At 45.9% G+C, this 19,240-nt stretch overlaps 1 pseudogene; it reads right to left on the bottom strand.

Moving 5' to 3' along the window:
• Positions 1–3,495: 3,495 nt before the first annotated feature.
• LOC121832214 (DNA-directed RNA polymerase III subunit RPC1-like) lies at positions 3,496–19,240 on the bottom strand (annotated as a pseudogene).

Here is a 19,240-nt window from a genome sequence, read left to right on the forward strand (position 1 = left end):
AGGAGCCTTGCCTGGTTATAGAGGATGGACGGTTCATTACCAGGACTCCTCATTAGGGTCACCCTCATAAGTTCCACTGCAGTAGGTTTCCATGCTAGGCCCCTATATGAACTCCTATTTCATACATCTCGCCTTGTACTCTTTCCCTCTACTCCTCCCCCTACCATATCCCTCCTATTCCAATCCACCCACAAAGTAAATCAAACCATACCTAATGATATTCTGCTATACCCATGGATCAGTGCCTAGCCCAATCATCACCAGAGTGTCTTCCTCCAGCAGCTGAACCACAGACAAACATTAGTAAGAACAGAAGAAGGGGAGGAAGGATTGTAGGAGCTAGAGGGGTGGAGGACAGCTTAAGAACATGTCCCACAGAATCAACTAAGCAGAGCTCACAGGGGCTCACAGAGACTGAAGCATACTCAGGGAGCATGCATGGGTCTGCACTAGGTCCTCTGTGGGGCATTTACCTACCAACCCCACAGCTTCCCAGAGTTTTCTTGAGTGTGAGCAGCAGGAAATATTAGATAGAAGGATTTATTGCAGAGAATCTTGCGGAGATAAACAGATAGAAAATAAAGGATAGCCTCGAGAGGGCCTGGAACCTATTCCAACGGGCCCTGACTGTCTCTGGCCCAGGGTTTTTATAGAGACGCCAAGGGGTGGAGCAAAAGACCTCCTCCCCCAGCACAGCCAAGTGCAGACCATCTCAGACACCGGCACTCAGGCCCGTGGTCCTGATCATCCTCTATTCGGACCTGCTGGGTAAAGCCACGAGGAACCCGAGAACGGGCTCCCACAGTCCTCCACAGATATGCTATGGTTATTGGATTGGTGATGTTGTGGGACTTCTAAGAGTGGGAATGGGGGTGTCTCTGACACATTTGCTTGCTCTTAGGATCCTTTTACTTCTACTGGGTTGCCTCATCCAGTCTTGATATGAGGGTTTGTGCGTAGTCTTATTGCATCTTGTTATTCTGTGTTGGATTGATATTTCTGTATAGTGGCAATTAATGAGGCAATTCCATGTAGTTAATCTGGTAGTTAAAAGAGGTTTATTTCAGTAACTTACAATCAATTAAGGGGTTGGTTACAGGACCTGGGAGAGGTGAGGTACAGTCCAGTGTGGTTCTCTGGAGAACTCTGAGTTGGTCTGCAATCTAGCATTTAGGATCACAAAGAGCCAAGAGTGCCAGCACATATGCATCTCAGTTCTAAAGGGCTCCTATCTCGGCCATGCCCCAGGAGCAGGTCGTATGCAGGTGTGGCAGTTGCCAGTTGCCCCACTAGGGGCAGTGCTTCAAGGTCAAAGCAGGAACAGCTACCCACTACCTCCCTGGGAGGCCTGCTTTCTTCAGAAGGGAAAGGAAAGAGCAGTGGATGTGGGGAAGAAGGTAGGGGAGGGTTTGACTGGGAGGAGGAGAGGGGGGGTAATGCTGTGGTCAGGATGTGTTATATAAGAGAAGAATAAAGAAATAGAAAAATGTATATGTGAACAATGAAATCTATTAATCTAACTGACAGCTCATGCTAGCAAGGATATAGAAGAGCAAGAGGAACATTCCTCCACTGATGTTGGGAGTGCAAACCTGTCAACCTCTATATTGGTTTCTCAGATCGAAACATATTTGTGGGCTTCATGATGACATTTATTATAGGTTGGATTGTCAATGCAGGAAAACCAAACATTACTGGCAAAAAAGGAAAATAAAATAAAATATAATAAAGTACAGTGTTCTTGATGATCACCATGACTCCGCAATGGAATCACATTAGCATCTTTCCCTAACACATCAGGCAGATAAGGGAAGGACAGGACTAACATTCCTCTCACCTGGGGAAAAGGTAGCTGGGACTTGAGTCCTCACAATAATTGTGGAATCCAAGGCTCCTAAGATGTCCAGCCATTTGACAAGTTCCATTGTAAGAGAACTTCTCTAGGTCACAGCTCAGAGACATAGCAAGAAGGATGACAGTCATGTGCTCTGCAAGGATGAGCATCCTGGGTCCCCTGCTAAGGGCACATCTTCTGACCTCCATGCATAAGAGAAGGAGGCCCCAGAGGAAGGGCTTGGAAACTAGAAGAACCCCCCCATCAGGGTCTGCAGGACCTTGCTCTTCACCTGGATGAAGCCTGCTGTTGAGCAGAGCCTGTCTACAGGAGCCAGGGCCCGGATGCAGCAGCATGACCTGAAAGCCACAGAGCTGAGAGAATGGCAGCCAGGGTTTGAATCAATACACCATGTTCAGTGGGGGTGACCCTGGGAGTGGGAGGTTGAAGAAGGGCTGGGGGTACCAGGAAATAGTTGGGGGGTGACTTCTCAGTATGTGATGTGCTCCTTTCTATCATCACACTGCCCATGCCAGCTCATGCACAGAATGTCACTTACTTACCTGCACCCAAAACCCATAGGACACATCTGTGCCATCTTCCACCAGGACACTTGTCATGCTCCCGACAAGACACAACTCTCAAGTAGGTCACAAGCAGAATGGCCTGATGTCGGTCTCTGCTCCATTCCACCGCTCCTTGCTATCGTGTGATTTGTGTTCCTGGGTCTTCTTTTCAGAGAGCTATGCAGGGTAGTAGCTGTACACACACACACACACACACACACACACACACACACACACACACACACACACACGTAACTCTGTGGCTCTCTCTCTGGATCTCATGGGAGTGGAAAGCCTGAGTCATCATTACTTAATGGCCTGGATCCTTTGTTATGACTCAGGAAAGCTCATTTAGCAGGAGCAAATGAAGAAAAGTTCATTTTCACATCACTGATGCTCTGAAGGTCAGCCTGGTCAATGCAGAGATAATGCAGCCTTAAACTACAAATCTCAGTTGATGATAGAGCCTTCCTTGCATTGTGGAATTGGTTTGCTTTGGTCTTAGGCAATCTTTCTGCCCCATGAAACCTGTCCCTTGGTTATAAAAAAAGTATCAGGTCAGAAATTGTTCATTTGGAACTAGGTGTGGTTGGTACAGTCTTAATATCTTTGCACTGGGAAGACTGAGGAAGAAGGAGTTGAAGAGCTAGTCTGGGCTAGAGAATAAAACCATGCCAGCATGGAAGAAAAACAGTGGGGGTGACTCTGGGAGTGGGAGGAGCTAGCCTGGGCTAGAGAATAAAACCATGTCACAATGGAAGAAAAACATACTCCATGTCTGCTCCAAACACCCATGGCCATACTGAGCTCCTTAGCAACAGGAACGCACAGCTTAGGAAATCAACTAGGTGGAGTCTGAAGATAGTGTTTGTTTTAGAAAACATTACTTCAATATTTCGATTTCTTGCTTTTGTTTTTTTTTTCCTTTTGCACATTACCTTTTTAATCACTCAACAATTTGACTTGGCTGGCATGAACTTCTCTGCGTACACCAGCTGGTGTCTGTCTGGACATACAAGCGTTAGTCCTGTGCATTCCTTGGCTCCGGGTGGTAGGACAGACTGCTCACATCTCAGAGGGGTGTGGATGACAGCATCAGGCAGTGCAGGTGACCTGGACCAGCTGTGCATTATCCAGGCCTTCTAAAGTAGGCTCTAAGCTCCAGTGAGGCTTCAACAAGTCACAGGGACTGGACTGAGTTTGATGCAGAAAAGTGTCTCTAAGAGACATTCAGAAATAAACAATAATAACGATTATCCAGAGAGATATAGAAGACCCTTTAGAGGAGATTGGGAGTCACAAAGGTTTCAACTCAGTTACAAATTTCTGATGGCCACATTCACTTATTCTGTTTTTCAGGTGATGGTTTGAGGCTGGCTTTCTTGGTTTCTATGGCTTCTTGGGAACAAAAGTAAACTGAAAAATGTCCAAATCCCTCCAATGGACAAATACTAATATATTTCCATGAGTTCATTGTGTGTAGAAGTATGGTGATACTATGGCAGCTGATGTATGAATGAAGCAAGGACACCTGGCTAGGGCCTGTTCCTGTCCAGAAGGAATGGTTCTGACACTATTTGTGAAATAACAAACACTCCTCAGGTCCTACACTGTATGGTGCAGGCATGGGAGCCAGGAGCTGCTGCCCATCTCAGGAACCATTCCTAGGGAAGCTAGGGACGTGGGCACAGGTGAGGCTATCCAGGCTTCTGTCTCAGGGGCACAAAGTGTCTATATTGAGCTGCAGATAGGGAAAGGAGCCAAGGTCAGAAATGGTACACTGAACTATGTGGTCAAAAGGACACACCAGGAGGCTCCTGCAAGTTTGGGAACTTTGAGTGTCTGCAAGAACTGGGAACACTATGCCTTATTTGTTGCCATCAGTGACCATCAGGAATATACTTAGCCTGGGAGTGTTTGTGTGCTGTCTGGGTCAGGGAGAAAGGCAACTTAGGGAAATGCAGCCCATTTGTAATCAATTGGATGAAAGAACAGAACAAAACCTAATAGACTGAGTCCTGGTGTGAGAGCTGGCACAAAAACCTGTCTGATCATTTGGAAATGTGGTCAGGAAAGGGTGCAGACTTTTATCTCAATAGTGACCCCTAACTGCTGGCTGTCTCTCCGGGAGAAGAGGCTTTTCCTCACCTTGGGAACTGCAGCATGTAATACATGGAACTCTTGCTCTTCTCCATGGTGATAATGCAAATCACATTCTCCCTGAGAACAGCCACACTGACAAGTTTCAAGGGGTAGATAAAGTAGCCCAACCCTTCCAGTGTTTACTAGCAAGACACAACAAGATAATACTGACAGAGATCTTCAGGCTTCTTTGACAATTGTTTTCTGAGTGATTTTTAAATCAGTTATGGTGGTTACGTGGGTGCACATGCACACATTCATGAAGAAATGAGGACTGTTTCTGGAAGGTTTATTGTCTCCTTCTACCCTGTGGGTCCCAGGGAAGAAATCAGAACTGTAGGCTTGTCATAAAGTACCTTTTCCCACTGAGCCATCTTACCAGCCAGTCTCCTCAACCATGGACCTGAAGAAGCTATGTACCTGTATGTATGTTCTCAATATGTATATATCAGAACTTTATTCATATAGAGTTGATTCTTTTTCATCCAAGAATGAATGATTACTTTAGAGAAAATACATTCACCAAATTCATTTCATAGAGGGAGCTATGGGGTGGCAGGAGGTTAGAGAAATAAAAAGCCTCTCTGGAGCCTCTTCTTTGGTTGTCAGATACACTCTGGATGTAATTGGGTTCTCAACTTTTCTTCCCCTCTAGCCACTAAAGCTAGGGTTGAATCCTGGGCATTGTGCATGCTAAGAAACTACTAGACCACTAAGTTACACCCCGAGTCTGAAACTAGATTAATCTTCTTCAACAATTAAAAGGCAGGCTGGATGAAGACAGTCAGCTGTCAACTTGGGCACCCAAAGTTGACAAAGTCCTGTCCAAGAGAATGGCTGACAATGCTTTCAAGACTAGAAAAGTTTAGTTATCTGAAAGATAAAAGGAAGGTCCACAGGTTACACTGTGAAATAATGACAGTTTAGAGTGAGAAAGGTTGATATGCAATTATTTACATACACAATGCCAGTAGAAAAAGCCAGGTTAATCTACCTATCTGGTGGAATTTACCAAACCAGGCAAACACTATGCTGAGGATGCACAAGTGATTAAGGCATACCTGGCCCCAGGCTCCTTCCAGACACTGAGAAGATGGCCATGGAGACCCACTCAGTATTGTAGTCACTTGGTAGTGTGGCCTAAACCAAGTCTCACCTAGTTTCCAGTGTGTCTATAGATGGCCTGTTTTCTGATAGGGTCAGCAAAAAAGAGGAGGTGACCTATGACAGAGAGTAAACAAAGCCCCTACCCCATTACTCTGGCTGCTGAGATTGTAAAAGCTTGTCAGCACCTGTCTTGGGACCCACCGGATTACTTCCTCCACACTTAACTTTGTGACTCATCTACAGTCTCAGAAGTTGGATTTACTCCAAGGAGCTCTAAAATTATAAAACAGTCACCTGGAAGAAACCCTTCTGCTGTGGGATGTTCTCTATGCTGTGAAGGTGTTGCTCTGATTGGTTAATAAATAAAGTGCTGATTGGCCAGCAGCGAGGCAGGAAGTATAGGCGGGACAAAGAGAAAGGAGAATTCTGGGATGAGGAAGGCTGAGGAGGAGTCGCTGCCAGCCACCACCATGAGAAACAACATGTAAAGATACTGGCAAGCAACAAGCCATGTGGCAAGGTATAGATGAATAGAAATGGGTTAATTTAAGAACTAGATAGCAACCAGGCAGTGGTGGCACGCGCCTTTAATCCCAGCACTTGGGAGGCAGAGGCAGGTGAATATTTGTGAGTTCAAGGCCAGCCTGGTTTACAGGAGATCCAGGAAAAGCACAAAGCTACACAGAGAAACACTGTCTCAAAAAACCAAAAAAAAAAGAAAGAAAGAAAAAGAAAACTAGATAGCAAGAAGCCTGCAACAGCCATACAGTTTATAAGTAATATAAGCTTCTGAGTGATGATTTTTCAAGTGGGTTGTGGGACTGTGGGGGCATGATGGGACCTGGAGAGAACCCCTCCAGCTACACCCTTCCTCAATATACTCTGAGATCTGCCATGGTCAAGGCAGCTTCAATTGTCTCGTCCCTCTTCTGTCCCAAGCTTGCATGGTCATGCTGTCCACCTGCTTGTGTCCTCTGCAGCAGCCTTCTTGCACTGTGCCTGACCTGGAGCATCCTCCCAACACTGCTTAGCTGGAGATCTTTCTTGCTATCAAGGATTCCTTACCCCATACCCAGGCCCAAGGAGGGTCACCTCAACTCTGCATTTCATCAGATGTGCCTAATCTACATTGTCATCCTAGATGAGAGGTGACAGATCTACTCCAGGACTCCTTTGGCATTTACATGGGATACTCGTCCTTGTAAGATGCTTGCCCTCTGTGATCTCACATGACCCCTGCCAATCACATGAGCCTCAGGACCCACAATTCACTCATTCAAAGCGCTATGCATTGCATCCTACCTATAGTAATGACATGTGGGTTTGATATGCTATTGCCCCATTTCCCTCATTGGACCACAGTTTCAAGCAGAGCAGCATGCATGGCTTGCTAATAATTTAGTTTCTCAGAAGAGGCTAACTTCCCAGAAGTACTTGTGCATGGACACTGAAGTGAACACCTCAGATGGCATGATGTGGGTGGCTAGATGGGAGCATGGATGAATAAGATGATGGGTGAAAGCACAGGTGAGTGGATGGGCAGACAGAAAATCCAATGGGCAAATGGTGCCAGACCTTAGCCTGACCCACCTGCCTGCCCCTACCTGTTGTTGCTGGGTTTGGAGGTCACTGGTCTCTTCCTCTTGGTCCTCACACATCAATTTCAATGCCTCCAATGGTGCTTCAGCAGGACCCAATCCTCTCTCTGATTCTGGTTCTCCTGCCTCAGCATCGCTACCTGCTCCTTAAGCTGAGTATGTTCCATTAGGACCTGGCTGTGCAGACCACTGGAAAAGACCCTCTGTAAAGTAAGGCACTGCCAGTCCCCTTCTGCCACTCCTGCCTCCAGGAACCATCACGAGAAATGGCCCCAGGTTCTCAAGAAGATATAGCTAAGAGCCCAAAATAGCCATGACAGCTACACTCAAAAGGCCAAAAAGAGAGCAGCTGATTAAAAAAAAATCGAAATACTTCAGGAAAACCCAACACAAATAGGGATCCATGTCCTTTCAAAAGAAAGAGTGGTCCCTCAATTGTCCTGAACATCAGCAAGTAGTGGACAAATACCCTCTGAGAGAGGACAGGAGACCCAAGGGGAGTTTATTCTATCTACACTTTCCACAGAAACAAGATCTGTAAGCCTGGGCCTGAGTTCCCAGATGCCCAGGGTAGCCTGACATTCCCCTCACAGTGCAAATTTCTTTTCTTTTCTTCCTCTTTGCTTTTCTTTTCCTTTCTTCCTTTCTTCATTACTTCCTTCATCTCTTTCTTTTTGTTTGTTTGGTTTTTGAAACATGGTTTCTCTATTTAACAGTCCTATATGCCCTGGAACTCTCTGTAGACCAGACTGGCCTTGAGATCACAGAGATCTGCCTACTCTGCCTCCAGAGTACTGGAATGGCACCACCACAGCTCAGTTTGCTCTTCTACCTAGAGGCTCCTGAGGCTCCAGGACAATGGTGGGAGGAATGGATAGTCTCTTTCATACTTAGCAAACTATGTGCAAGAGACACAAGTCAAAGAGATGCTTGCTAAGGTACAAAAAGGACAGAACCAGAGCTGTGCACTCTCCAGTGTAGAGAAAAGGAAGGCAGAGATTGCCACTCAACAACTATTGGGGTCCATGCCAACAGGCACTTACCAATAGAAGACTGTCAGGTTGGCAAGCTCATCCACCTTCTCTGAAGCCTCCGTGTTCTCATTCTGCAATCTCTGTAGGTCAGTCATGACCTCCTCATGCTCCATCTTCAGATCTTCATACCAAGTATTTGGCCTGTGGGAGGACATGGCACCAGGAACAAAGAACTTTATGAATATAGGCCTCAAGGATCATGTGAACACAAGCTGTTGTCCTGATCTACCACAACACAGTGGAGGCCTCAGTCTGGCTACTATGTACTGAAACTTCCTGGTGCTTAATTAACTTGTAAACCTGGCCCCAGGCCAACAAAGGCTGGGTATTCAGATGGAGGGTGTCCTTGGGGCATGAGCCCACTCAGTAGACCTGGAGAGACAGTCTAGCTCTCCGTTCCCAGAAGTCTATGCTACAGGTCTTGGCCCACAATAAACCTGTAATGATGTTTCTCTTGTTTCAGGACAAAGACTCTTTTTTTATTTTTTATTTTTTGAGACAGGGTTTCTTTGTGTAGGTTTTTACCTTTCCTGGAACTCAGTTGGTAGCCCAGGCTATCCTCGAAACTCACAAAGATCTGCCTGGCTCTGCCTCCGGAGTGCTGGGATTAAACATGTGTGCCACCACTGGCCGGCTTTTTTTCTAAGATTTACTTATTTATTATGTACACAGTGATCTGTCTTCATGTATGTCTGCATGACAGAAGAGAGCACCAGATCTCACTATAGATGGTTGTGAGCCACCATGCGGTCACTTGGAATTGAACTCAGGACGTCTGGAAGAACAGCCAGTGCTCTTAACCTCTGAGCCATCTCTCCAGCCATCTCTCTAGCCATCTCTCCAGCCCCAGGATTCTTCATCCTGGGTCACTACTACTGCTCAGATGGACAAGAAATAGAAAAACAGTGACGAGCTCCAGGACTATCAGTCACTCATTGAAATAAATCAAGTCGGATCCAGTCTGACAAGCTGCTAACAGGATCTTCCAGCACATAATTACCTACCAGGCAAGTTCAAAGACTCACACAAACACACAGCAGCTAGTATCTCACACAAGCCATGTCATGGTCTTTTCAAATTCATGCTGGAAACTCAAAGAATACTGTATCAGTCCCTGAGTTGTGTGACTCAGACTCCAGGCTTGGGTTTTCATTGGAGGAAGCAGAATATTTAGGAACCCCATCTCCCTCCCACCCAGGTTTCAAGTTCTGCCTCTTCATTGAGAGGCATTTAGGGACATGAAGTAGGGCACAGGGAAACCCTGAGGTTTCATGCTCCTAGAGTCCAAGACATTAAAATGAAGATGAAGGTGACTTGCAGATGCAAAATTGACACCAGGAAGTTTGAAACAAGAGATACTTATTGTGCATTGATCCTTTCCTGATGAAGAATAGTTGATCTCGCAGCTCATTTCTCTCCCTTGTCACCAGCTGAAGCTCCATGTTCAGTCTCTGCATCTCCTTCCTCACCCCTTTCTTGGTGAGGAGGGTTGGATGGGATGAAGACTCCATAGCAGCCTCTGTAGTAGATGAACACAAGTGAACTTGCATAGTGACAAGACATAGAGGAGAAACAGAATACCCTGAGGCCCAAACAGAAAGATCACGTCGGCAACCCAGTGACAACCCAAATATTTCAGGCCAGGTGAAGATGTACCCTTTGTGGATCTCAGCTTTCCCATCATTCTGTAGAAATGTGGCTATGTAATCAGCCAGGGGTTTCCTCTGCCTCCCTACACATGCCTCAGAGAACACAGAGATGGCTTCTTTGGGCCAATTTACAGCAGCCCAGGATGCAACATGCATGGACCCAGAGCCCTGAAGTCTCTGTCTGTGTTTTCAGAAGCCAGGAGAAAAATAACACAGTGCACAAGCACTCAGGCACTGTGGACAGTCCAGATCTCCTGTCTGGTCACTCCAGGCTCATGGCTGAGATTGAAATGTCATGCAGAGACACAACATGCTTAACAGACTCACAAAGTCATCCCACTGCCAGCCCAGAACATGCAGAGTTCACATGAAGGAGCCAATATCTGCCCTGGTCCCACACCTCTACAGTTGTTTAACTACACTAGAGATCTACCTGCCATCCTCAACTGATGATTCAGGACCCTAAGAGACCACTGTCAGGGAGAAGTGGTTAGAGGAGTCTGCTGGACAGCCTGACGACATGATGTCTTGGCCACAAGCACTTGTCTCTCCATGTGACTAGTGTTGACAGCCACTGCATCTAAATGAAACTTCAGAAGCTGAAGTGCAGTGATGCCTGGCCTAGGCTGGTGACACATTGGTCCCTCTGCCTCCTGTTTGTCTCCTTCTGTCCTCTCATTACACCTACAAGACTCAGGAAAGGTAAAAGATAAGCGTGCCCAGCATAACAGCCTTGACCTTGCTGGATCCTGGCTTAGAGGAGGCACACACTAATGTCCTGGACCCTGGACTTTCGAGAATTATGAGATGCGGGGAAGTCCATTTGCTTCTCAGAGGCTCCAGTTCTTCTGCCCCATTACTGGAGGGCCCAGTTCTAGCCCACCTCCTCCAGGAAGCCCCCATCTCCTGCCCAGCACTCACTGTGCCTTCCCCAGAAACCCTTTTTGGTTGTTTTCCTCTGAGAGTCAAGATCAACTTCCTTCCGTCTCTCTCTGTTCTCCGTATATTCTTCATTCTCTCTTCCAAGAAGACTCCTCAGTCTTACCAGCAGCATGTCTATGCTCTACCCTGTAGACAGAAGGATTGCCCTGAAGGCAGTTGATGTTGCTACAGTACTGGTGACATCACAGGGGATGCCAAGATACAATAGAATGCCCATGGGACTTGGGGATTTAGCTCAGTGGTAGAGAGCTTGCCTATCAAGCACAAGGCCCTGGGTTTGATCCTCAGCTCTGGAAAAAAACGAATGTCCAGAGAAGGGACTGCTGATGTCATGGGGAACAGCCTTTGCCACCCTGCTAACTGGTTCTCCCATAACTGACCAGAAGCCCAGTTTCACTTTCTAGGAGCTCTCTTGGAACATAGAGGAAGCAATTCAGCACCTCCTCCTTCCTAACCCTAGTTCTCTTAGTTTCATTGGAAGCCCCATAATACATCCCATGTTGGGAATTTAGCCATACTATCAAAACATTGCCCAGGAATGTCCTATTCCTTCTTCAATATCTCTCTATTCATTAATATGAGCATTTAAATAGTATAGAAACACAGATGATACCCCAATTCCTTTCATTCAGAGTTCTAATTATGATGGAGTTCAGACACTTATATTCCTGATGAATACCATGGTATACTATCCAAGGCCCAGATTTGTTATAGGACTGGGTGCAGACAAGCAATGTGTTGCTGTCAGTAAGAGGTCCTGCCCAGGACCTCTGACCATAAGAGACTTTAGAGAAACCACCCCTCTTCTTCCTCAAGACTGTTGATGTACAGCCTTCGCTCGGAGCCACAGACTACAGAGCTCTTCAAAAGGGACTCACATTACTAGGAAACTACACGTTTCTATTTCCCGTGTGTTTAAGGTGGTTAAATTCAAATAGACAGTGCTTAGCCAGGGACTAGCCATCACATCCTGGACCTCACATCCTAGGTGCTTTTTCAGGAATTCATTAAAGCTGGTTTTCTTGGTTCTACAGCTTCTGGTTTCAAAGTAAAATAACAACAAACACTGTATATCTCTCAGAAAGAACAAATAAATAACAGTAATGTAATTGTGTGAGCACATCAGTGGGAAATCAAGCCTAACTGAGGAGTGGAAACCAGGACTGTGTCCTGACCTCTGTGGGCTAGACAGAGGGGGGATTGGGCGCATATTAGCATCCTCTGCAGAGACAGAGTGGGGTGGAATGGACACTGACCAGGCTGAACAACCATCCTGAGCCCCTGCAGGTATGGTTACAAACAGACTCCCAGTCTACATTCCAAGGAGCTCCTGCTGAGGCCATGGTCTTTGTCTGACCCTGTGCACTATTTAAGGTCATGCAGGCATCTGTCCAGGGTATACATGGTTCTTCCATTCAGCAGTTGCCAGAACAAGGAGCCAAGGTCAGGAGTGGTGATCACCTGCCATAAAATATGTGACAAAAATTATGTAGAATTCACTTGTGTTTAAAATCAGGGGCCCTCTGTATAGTTTTGGGTCTATGTTAGCCTTGTGCAAGAGCTTTATGAGTCCAGTTCCTATATTCATTGGGTTTTCCATGATGATGCCTTGGATACGCCTGGAACCAACCTGAACTGAGGTCAGAGAGCTGGAGTCACAGAGTGGAGAAAACATGACTGAATCAGGATTGCAGACTTGGGGTCTGAGGTCCAGCTCTATCACTTACTACTTGGCTGAATCTGGCTCATCATGTTCCTTCCCATGTATATACCCTAGGGGAATGGCCAAGGAGCATTGTCTCTGGAATGACAGTGCCTGCCTCAGACAAGCAGGTCACCAGAAGCCAATTCAGCTCAGCCACTTCTCTGCAACAGGAGTAAAGAGCAGGAGATAGACAGCCTTTGAGAGGCTGCTTAGGCAGCAGGATCCCTGCACATGATCAGGAGATGGTCACTTTGCCACCTGCCTCCTTAGCTTAGTGCCCAGAAGAAAAGATGCCAATGGGGCTGGAAGTGCAGGGCCAGGGGCAGCACTTATCAGACACTGGAAAGCAGGCCGCCACTGACTTCCAGAAGGGATGGGGATTTCGTCCTCTCCTGGCTGCAGTTCAAGTCTGTCTGACATTCTTCCTTTTTTCCTTCCTTCCTTGCTACCTTCCTTCCCATGGTTCCTTCCTTCTTTTCATTCCTTCCTTACTTCTTTTCTTTCTTGTTCCTCCCATCCTTATTTCCTACCTTCCTTTTTTCCTCCCTCCCTCACTTCCTTTCTCCCTCCCTTCCTTCCTTTTTTCCTTCTTTCCTTCTTTCTTTCTTTCCTTCTTTTTTTCTTTCTTTTCAGGCTTCCCTGGAACTCAGAGATATTTCCTTCTATGCTTCCAGTGTTCTAGTATTAAAGATGTGAGCAACCACCACCCACATGCAGGCCAAGAGTCTAGGACTCTATGTTAGGTCTCTGATTTGACAGGAAGGAAGCAGGAGGTAGATGTATTCTAGTCTGATGACAAAGACAACTTGTAGCTAGAATTTTCCTGCCTTGCCCACAGTCAGGACAAATCTTTGTCACCCGCCAGTCCCACAGCCGCTCAGACCCAACCAAGTAAATGCAGAGACTTACATTGCTTACAAACTGTATGGCCAAGGCAGGCTTCTTACTAACTGTTCTTATAGCTTAAATTAATCCATTTCCATAAATCTATACCTTGCCACATGGCTCGTGGCCTACCGGCATCTTCACATGCTGCTTGTCCTGGCGGTGGCTGGCAGTGACTCCTTCTGCCTTCCTGCTCTTTCTTTTCTCCTCTATGTTAGTCCTGCCTATACTTCCTGCCTAGCCACTGGCCAATCAGTGTTTTATTATTTGAACAATCAGAGCAACACATTTGCCATTCAGAGCATCCCACAGCACTTCCCCTTTTCTTTTCTTTTTTTTTCAAAAAGGAATGTTTTAACCTTAACAAAGTAAAATTACATATAATTTGGGAATTTGGGCGTAGCTTCTCTTACTACTTCTTGCTGGAGGGGGGCGCTCTATCTTATGGGGACAAAAAGAAAATTTTAGGATTATGGAATAGTCCATGAGGCTGTATTGTCTGAGCCAGTTGCCTTCAAACCATTCTGGATGTTGGATCATCTGGGCCATGGTGTCATCAGAGACCTTTCAGGGTGTCTTGGCTGGTTAAACCTGTTGTATCTTAGTCTGGAACAAATCCATAGCCTCTGGCTTTCTGTGGGAACAAAAGCAGAGTCTCCTTTCCAAAGCAACACATCCTTACATCCAAATTTTGAAGTCAAGATATCTTTAAAATACACATATTGGTTTAACTCAACATCTTTTACAATCAAATGTTTTTCTGCAGTTAAAAATCCCAAAGACAACATAATCCAGATTCTCTGTGTAATATTCATCTTTACGTGGCTTATTTTTTATATTAATTTTATTGTCTCTTTAAAGACTTTATTTTTTTAAACTATGTATTTGTTTATATAACTGTATATATCACCTTTTTTGTCTCTTTCAAGCCTACGTATATTTTACATACATTGTAAACAATTACATCTGATTCTGTCTTATTGTGAATCTATTGCTTTAAACTGCAGCATTTGTAAGACTGAAAGGGCGCTATGGCTGCTGGCTCTGCCCACCTCAGCTTCCCAACATGGCGGTGGTACTTTACCACCAGCTCTGGGAGCTATCGTGGGTCTATGCTTTTATCCAAGCAGCGTGTAGCTCAGAAACCTCTTTTTTTGTTTTGTACTAGCAAAGGCTAAATCCACCATGCAGCTTAATGTGCCACCTGCAGAGGCCTCATTCCCGCCATACTGCAGGTCGAGTGCGCACACCAGGAACCCACAAGTAGCTCAAACTGGCAAGCTGCCGCTCATTTGAGAGAGACAATTAGGAAGCTGTTTTTAGCTCCATTTTAGAATCTTTTCTCAGGCTTAAGTGGAAACTTGCCAACACATTGGGCACCAAAAACTTCAGAACAGAGAGGCAAAGTGCCAAACTAACCCCAACACACGGTGAGATCTACCACTGGGCTAGAGTGTGCCACACATAGAGAGAGGAGACATTTCCAGGTAGGGTGGTGGACAGAGGCTGTACCCAGGCTGCAAAGGTGTCAGTGGTGGGTGCTGGGTTTCAGTCCTGGTGTCTGACAGCTGCACTCTGGCTTGTGCATGGGCTTCTCCCATTCTAACCCTCCTCACTTTTCTTTCTCTTCACCTTGATGTTGTTTTGAAGACAGGGTCTCACTGTAGACTTGTCCGACCTGGAACATGCTATGTAGAAGAGGCTGGGCTTGAGCTTACAGAAATCTGCATACCTCTGCTTTCTGAGTCCTGGGATAAAAGGCATCCATCACAAGGCCTGGATTTCCCATTACCTTCTCTCTCTCTCTCTCTCTCTCTCTCTCTCTCTCTCTCTCTCTCTCTCTCTCTCTCTCTCTCTCCATCTTCAACCTGTGTCTCCCCATTTTCTGGGCTATGTGGCTCTTAAAATGATGATCAGTACCTCACTAGGTGGGAGGACCACAGACTACCCTACGGCCACACTGTCTACCTTCTGTCAATCCTGGACATGTAGGCTGTTAGTCAATGTGGCCAAGTACAGCTTCAAGGACTGAAAGGTCTCCACTGGCTCAGGGTCCATATTTTCTTTTTGGAACTGAAGAACTGTCTGCACTGAAAGGAGCTCACAGAATGGGGAGGGGGCAGGGTGCCTTAGTTAGTCTCTGGAGACAAACAATCTGTTCATTCTGTAAGCCATAGGTCATCTACACTGCAAACGTACTGCATACTGGGTCTTTCTTGCACAAAGCAAGCAGCATCAAAGAGATGGTCAGTTGTCTTCTCAAAGGAGGCCAGCATCAATACACTCTCCTTCATCTTGGCCAGGCCAAAACTGGTGATAACCAAGTCTTCACCCTGTGCAAGGGAAGATGATCAGATGAGTCTCAAGCCACTCCAGGAAGTTCAAAACCAAAGTAGAAGACATTATCCCAATGCTAGAACCAACAGGAACAGCCAAGCAGCTATTCATGGCACCACTAAAAGCGTGTGGTTTTTAGTGCAGCTTCATAGCCATTGGGGCTTGATGATCCCAAGGAAAAGGAGCCCTTCACATGTCAATTGTACCCAGATGCTGTGCCACACAGAATTAGGAATCTAAATTTTAAAAAGAGGGGTTGCTTCCCCTTTCCTATGATCATTAAGCTAATACTAGAAGAAATTTAGTTAATTCCTTCCAAGAAAAGAAACCGAATATACAACAGAGCCACACAGGACCACCACTGTCAATATCTTATCATCTGAGGGAGGGCTTCATGAAGCCTCCCCTGAAGATTGATAGCCAGGTGGTCATTTTTTGGGGTGTGGGGTGGGGACAGACATATTCTCCAATGGTGTAAAAACTGGTGAGGTGCCCGTGGTTCAGTAAAGAACCTGTCCCTAACATCTGCCCTTGTAAGCAGCCCTAATGACATTCATTGTGTGGTTAAAAATAGGCATCAAAATAGAAGGACTAGGAGGAAGAGGAAGGGGCAACGGAAGTGGGAAGTGCACAAGAGAGGGTAACAGGAGGTGAATATGACCACAGTGTGTCAGGATATATATACATAAAAGGGTCATAATTAAATCCATGTTATGCTGTAACTGTAATTCTTGCTTAATAATTGTTTTGTTATATGTAATTTTACTATGTTAAAGTCAAAACCTTTTTGAAAAAAAAAGAAAAGAGAAGTGCTGGGGATGTCTTTCTTTATGCTGTGAATGTGTTGCTCTGATTGATTGATTGATAAATAAAACGCTGATTGTCCAGTAGCCAGGCAGGAAGTATAGTATATGCAGAATAAGCAACGAGGAGAATTCTAGAAAGTCAAAGGCTGAGTCAGGAGACGCTGCCAGCTGCTGCTGCCATGAGAAACAAGATGTAAAGTACCAGCAAGCCACAAGCCATGTGGCAACTTATAGATTAATAGAAATGGGTTACTTGGATCTGAGTGGCTGCGGGCCAGGTGGGACTGGAGAAAACTCCAACTACGTTATGCATAATTAATATATGCTAATAAATGCTTTTGAGTACGCATAATCAATGGGTCATGATGAAGAGTACCCAAGGTTGTCCTCTGACCTCCACATAAATGGAGCTGCATCCACATGATTATGTACCCACATGTACATATGACAAATAGATATAAACCTGTATTGCAGATCCAGTGAAATACCATAACCTTTAAAAAAATCAAAGTTGAAGAAGACTTGCCGACAACCTCTCCTTCAGAGCTGCCATGGCCCCACCTGCTATAGTTTATTCTATAGGCTGGAGATGAGCCCAGGGACTCAGGGATATTTACCCTGACCTTGTTCTACATCTAAGCTATATCTCTGGTTCCATAATGTCCTCTACTGCAGGATAGCCTTATCTGGAAAGTGTCATGGAAACACAATGCACTAGTGTATGGGAAGGAAGCAAACACCCATAGCAGCTCCCCCCTACACTCCTACCTGAGAGCAAGGTAATTTACTGTGTGTGTGTGTGTGTGTGTGTGTGTGTGTGTGTGTGTGTGTGTGTGTGTGCTGGAGATCAAACACAGGGTCCGTGCATGTTAGGCAAGCACTCTACTGCTGAGCCCCTAGCCCTACTCTCTGGAAATGTTTACAAACACAGCACTAGGAAGGGGCTAGGGAACACTCACCCCAAGTCACTTGGGCATCCTAGTTTTGGTAATGGCCAGATTGGCTATAGAATAAAACTCAGGACATGGACAAAAGCTGTGTTCAAGTTTTTCTCCTCCAATGACTGGTTGTATTGAAATTCTCACATGGAGATTTTACTGAAACACCTGATCCCATCAGCACACATGGGCCTTTGGTGGTGACACCTACTTCCTGTCCAGGTCAGTCCTCACAGAAGTGTACTTTCTATGCTGTTTACACTCTCTGGCTGTTTGCCAGACAGAGGATTTCACGACCCCTGACAACCCGGAGCCTCCCTTCTCTCACACTTTGTAGGTCATCAGGTCCGAGAGCAGCATCACATGCCTCCTGTCGATGCTCATGCCATGGTCGACATCTTGGGCTGGATCTTGTTAATAATGATGGTTGTCCAGGCAGCCTCAATGCCCAGAGATTTCTCCACCCAGGAAGAGATAGGAGTGAGTGAAGGCAGTCCCTTCTGGGAGCTACCTCACTACTAGTTCTTCCCTTTTGACAAGCACAAAGCAAACACTGCTCTATTATCAAAGTAGATTGTTTTGTAATTGTTGGGGAAGCAAATCCCAGGGTCAGGAAACTGCTGGGTATTGGCTGTGGGTCCAGATGCAATGGTACCTCATAGGCGTTACTGGAAGTCATCTGAGTGCCTTTCACACTATTGGTGGCCATGACTGCCCAAAGGTTGTCACCTTCTACCAGAAGCTTGAACTTCTCCTTCCTGCTCTGCTCGTCAATATGGATGACAGCTCTGGACACCCCCAGGGTGCCCTGTGCCACCACCTACATTCAACACAGAATGCTTAAGATGCTGTAATCCCTAGGTCCCTACTGAGAGCCTCAGAAATAGGGCTGAAGACTGGGCTGGTAACTAGTTCATGCCATTCTCAGCCCATTTATCACCAGCAGTGTGTGTACTCCAGGGGTGCCTAGGTACTGCTTGGGTTAGGAGAAAGGTGGTTCAGAGGACTGTGCCCCAACCTACAGTCAGCTTGAAGAGAGAGCAGAAAAGAGACTAATGGATAGTGTTGCAGTCTCAGAACTAAGGATAAGAGAAGAAAGGCCTTTGTGCAGCTTGGGCTTTTTGATTGTCTTAGCTCAGGAAACTTCATTGATTGGAAATCTGACATCCTGGTGAAATGTTCTGGAATTTTCTATAAATGTAGGATTGATAGATTGTGATCTGCAGAGCCAGAGCCTGGCTCCTCACAGACTACATGTTCTCCCCTCCTCTGCCCCTTCCCCAGGTCATGATCCTAAAGGAGCAGTCAGTGATGCAGAACCTCCCTGGCAGTGCCTGCCTCTCAGAGCTGGACCAGAGCAACAGCGCCCTCACCATGGCCCTGTGTGGCTCCAAAGGTGAGCTAAGTCCTCAGGGTTGGCTGTCTGTGTGCCCTGCCAGGGGTTTGGCTCTAGAACATGTCGTTGGTCGTAACATCACAGAGGCTCTTAATTTCTTTAAGTGCCTGTCTATAAATCGTGGAGGACTGAGCTTTTGTTTGATTTGGGTGGGGGCAGTTAAGTTTTTTGAGGAACTGGTGGATAATTTGGCTGAGTTCCTGAGTTTGAATGTGCTTTGATTAAATTTGGCATTTGAAAATTTAACCTTAGAATTTTCAGTAATAGATTTAGTGAAGTAACAGTCTTTTTTCTTTGGCAT

Source organism: Peromyscus maniculatus, chromosome 9, assembly GCF_049852395.1.
Source record: "Peromyscus maniculatus bairdii isolate BWxNUB_F1_BW_parent chromosome 9, HU_Pman_BW_mat_3.1, whole genome shotgun sequence".
Taxonomy (NCBI): domain Eukaryota; kingdom Metazoa; phylum Chordata; class Mammalia; order Rodentia; family Cricetidae; genus Peromyscus; species Peromyscus maniculatus.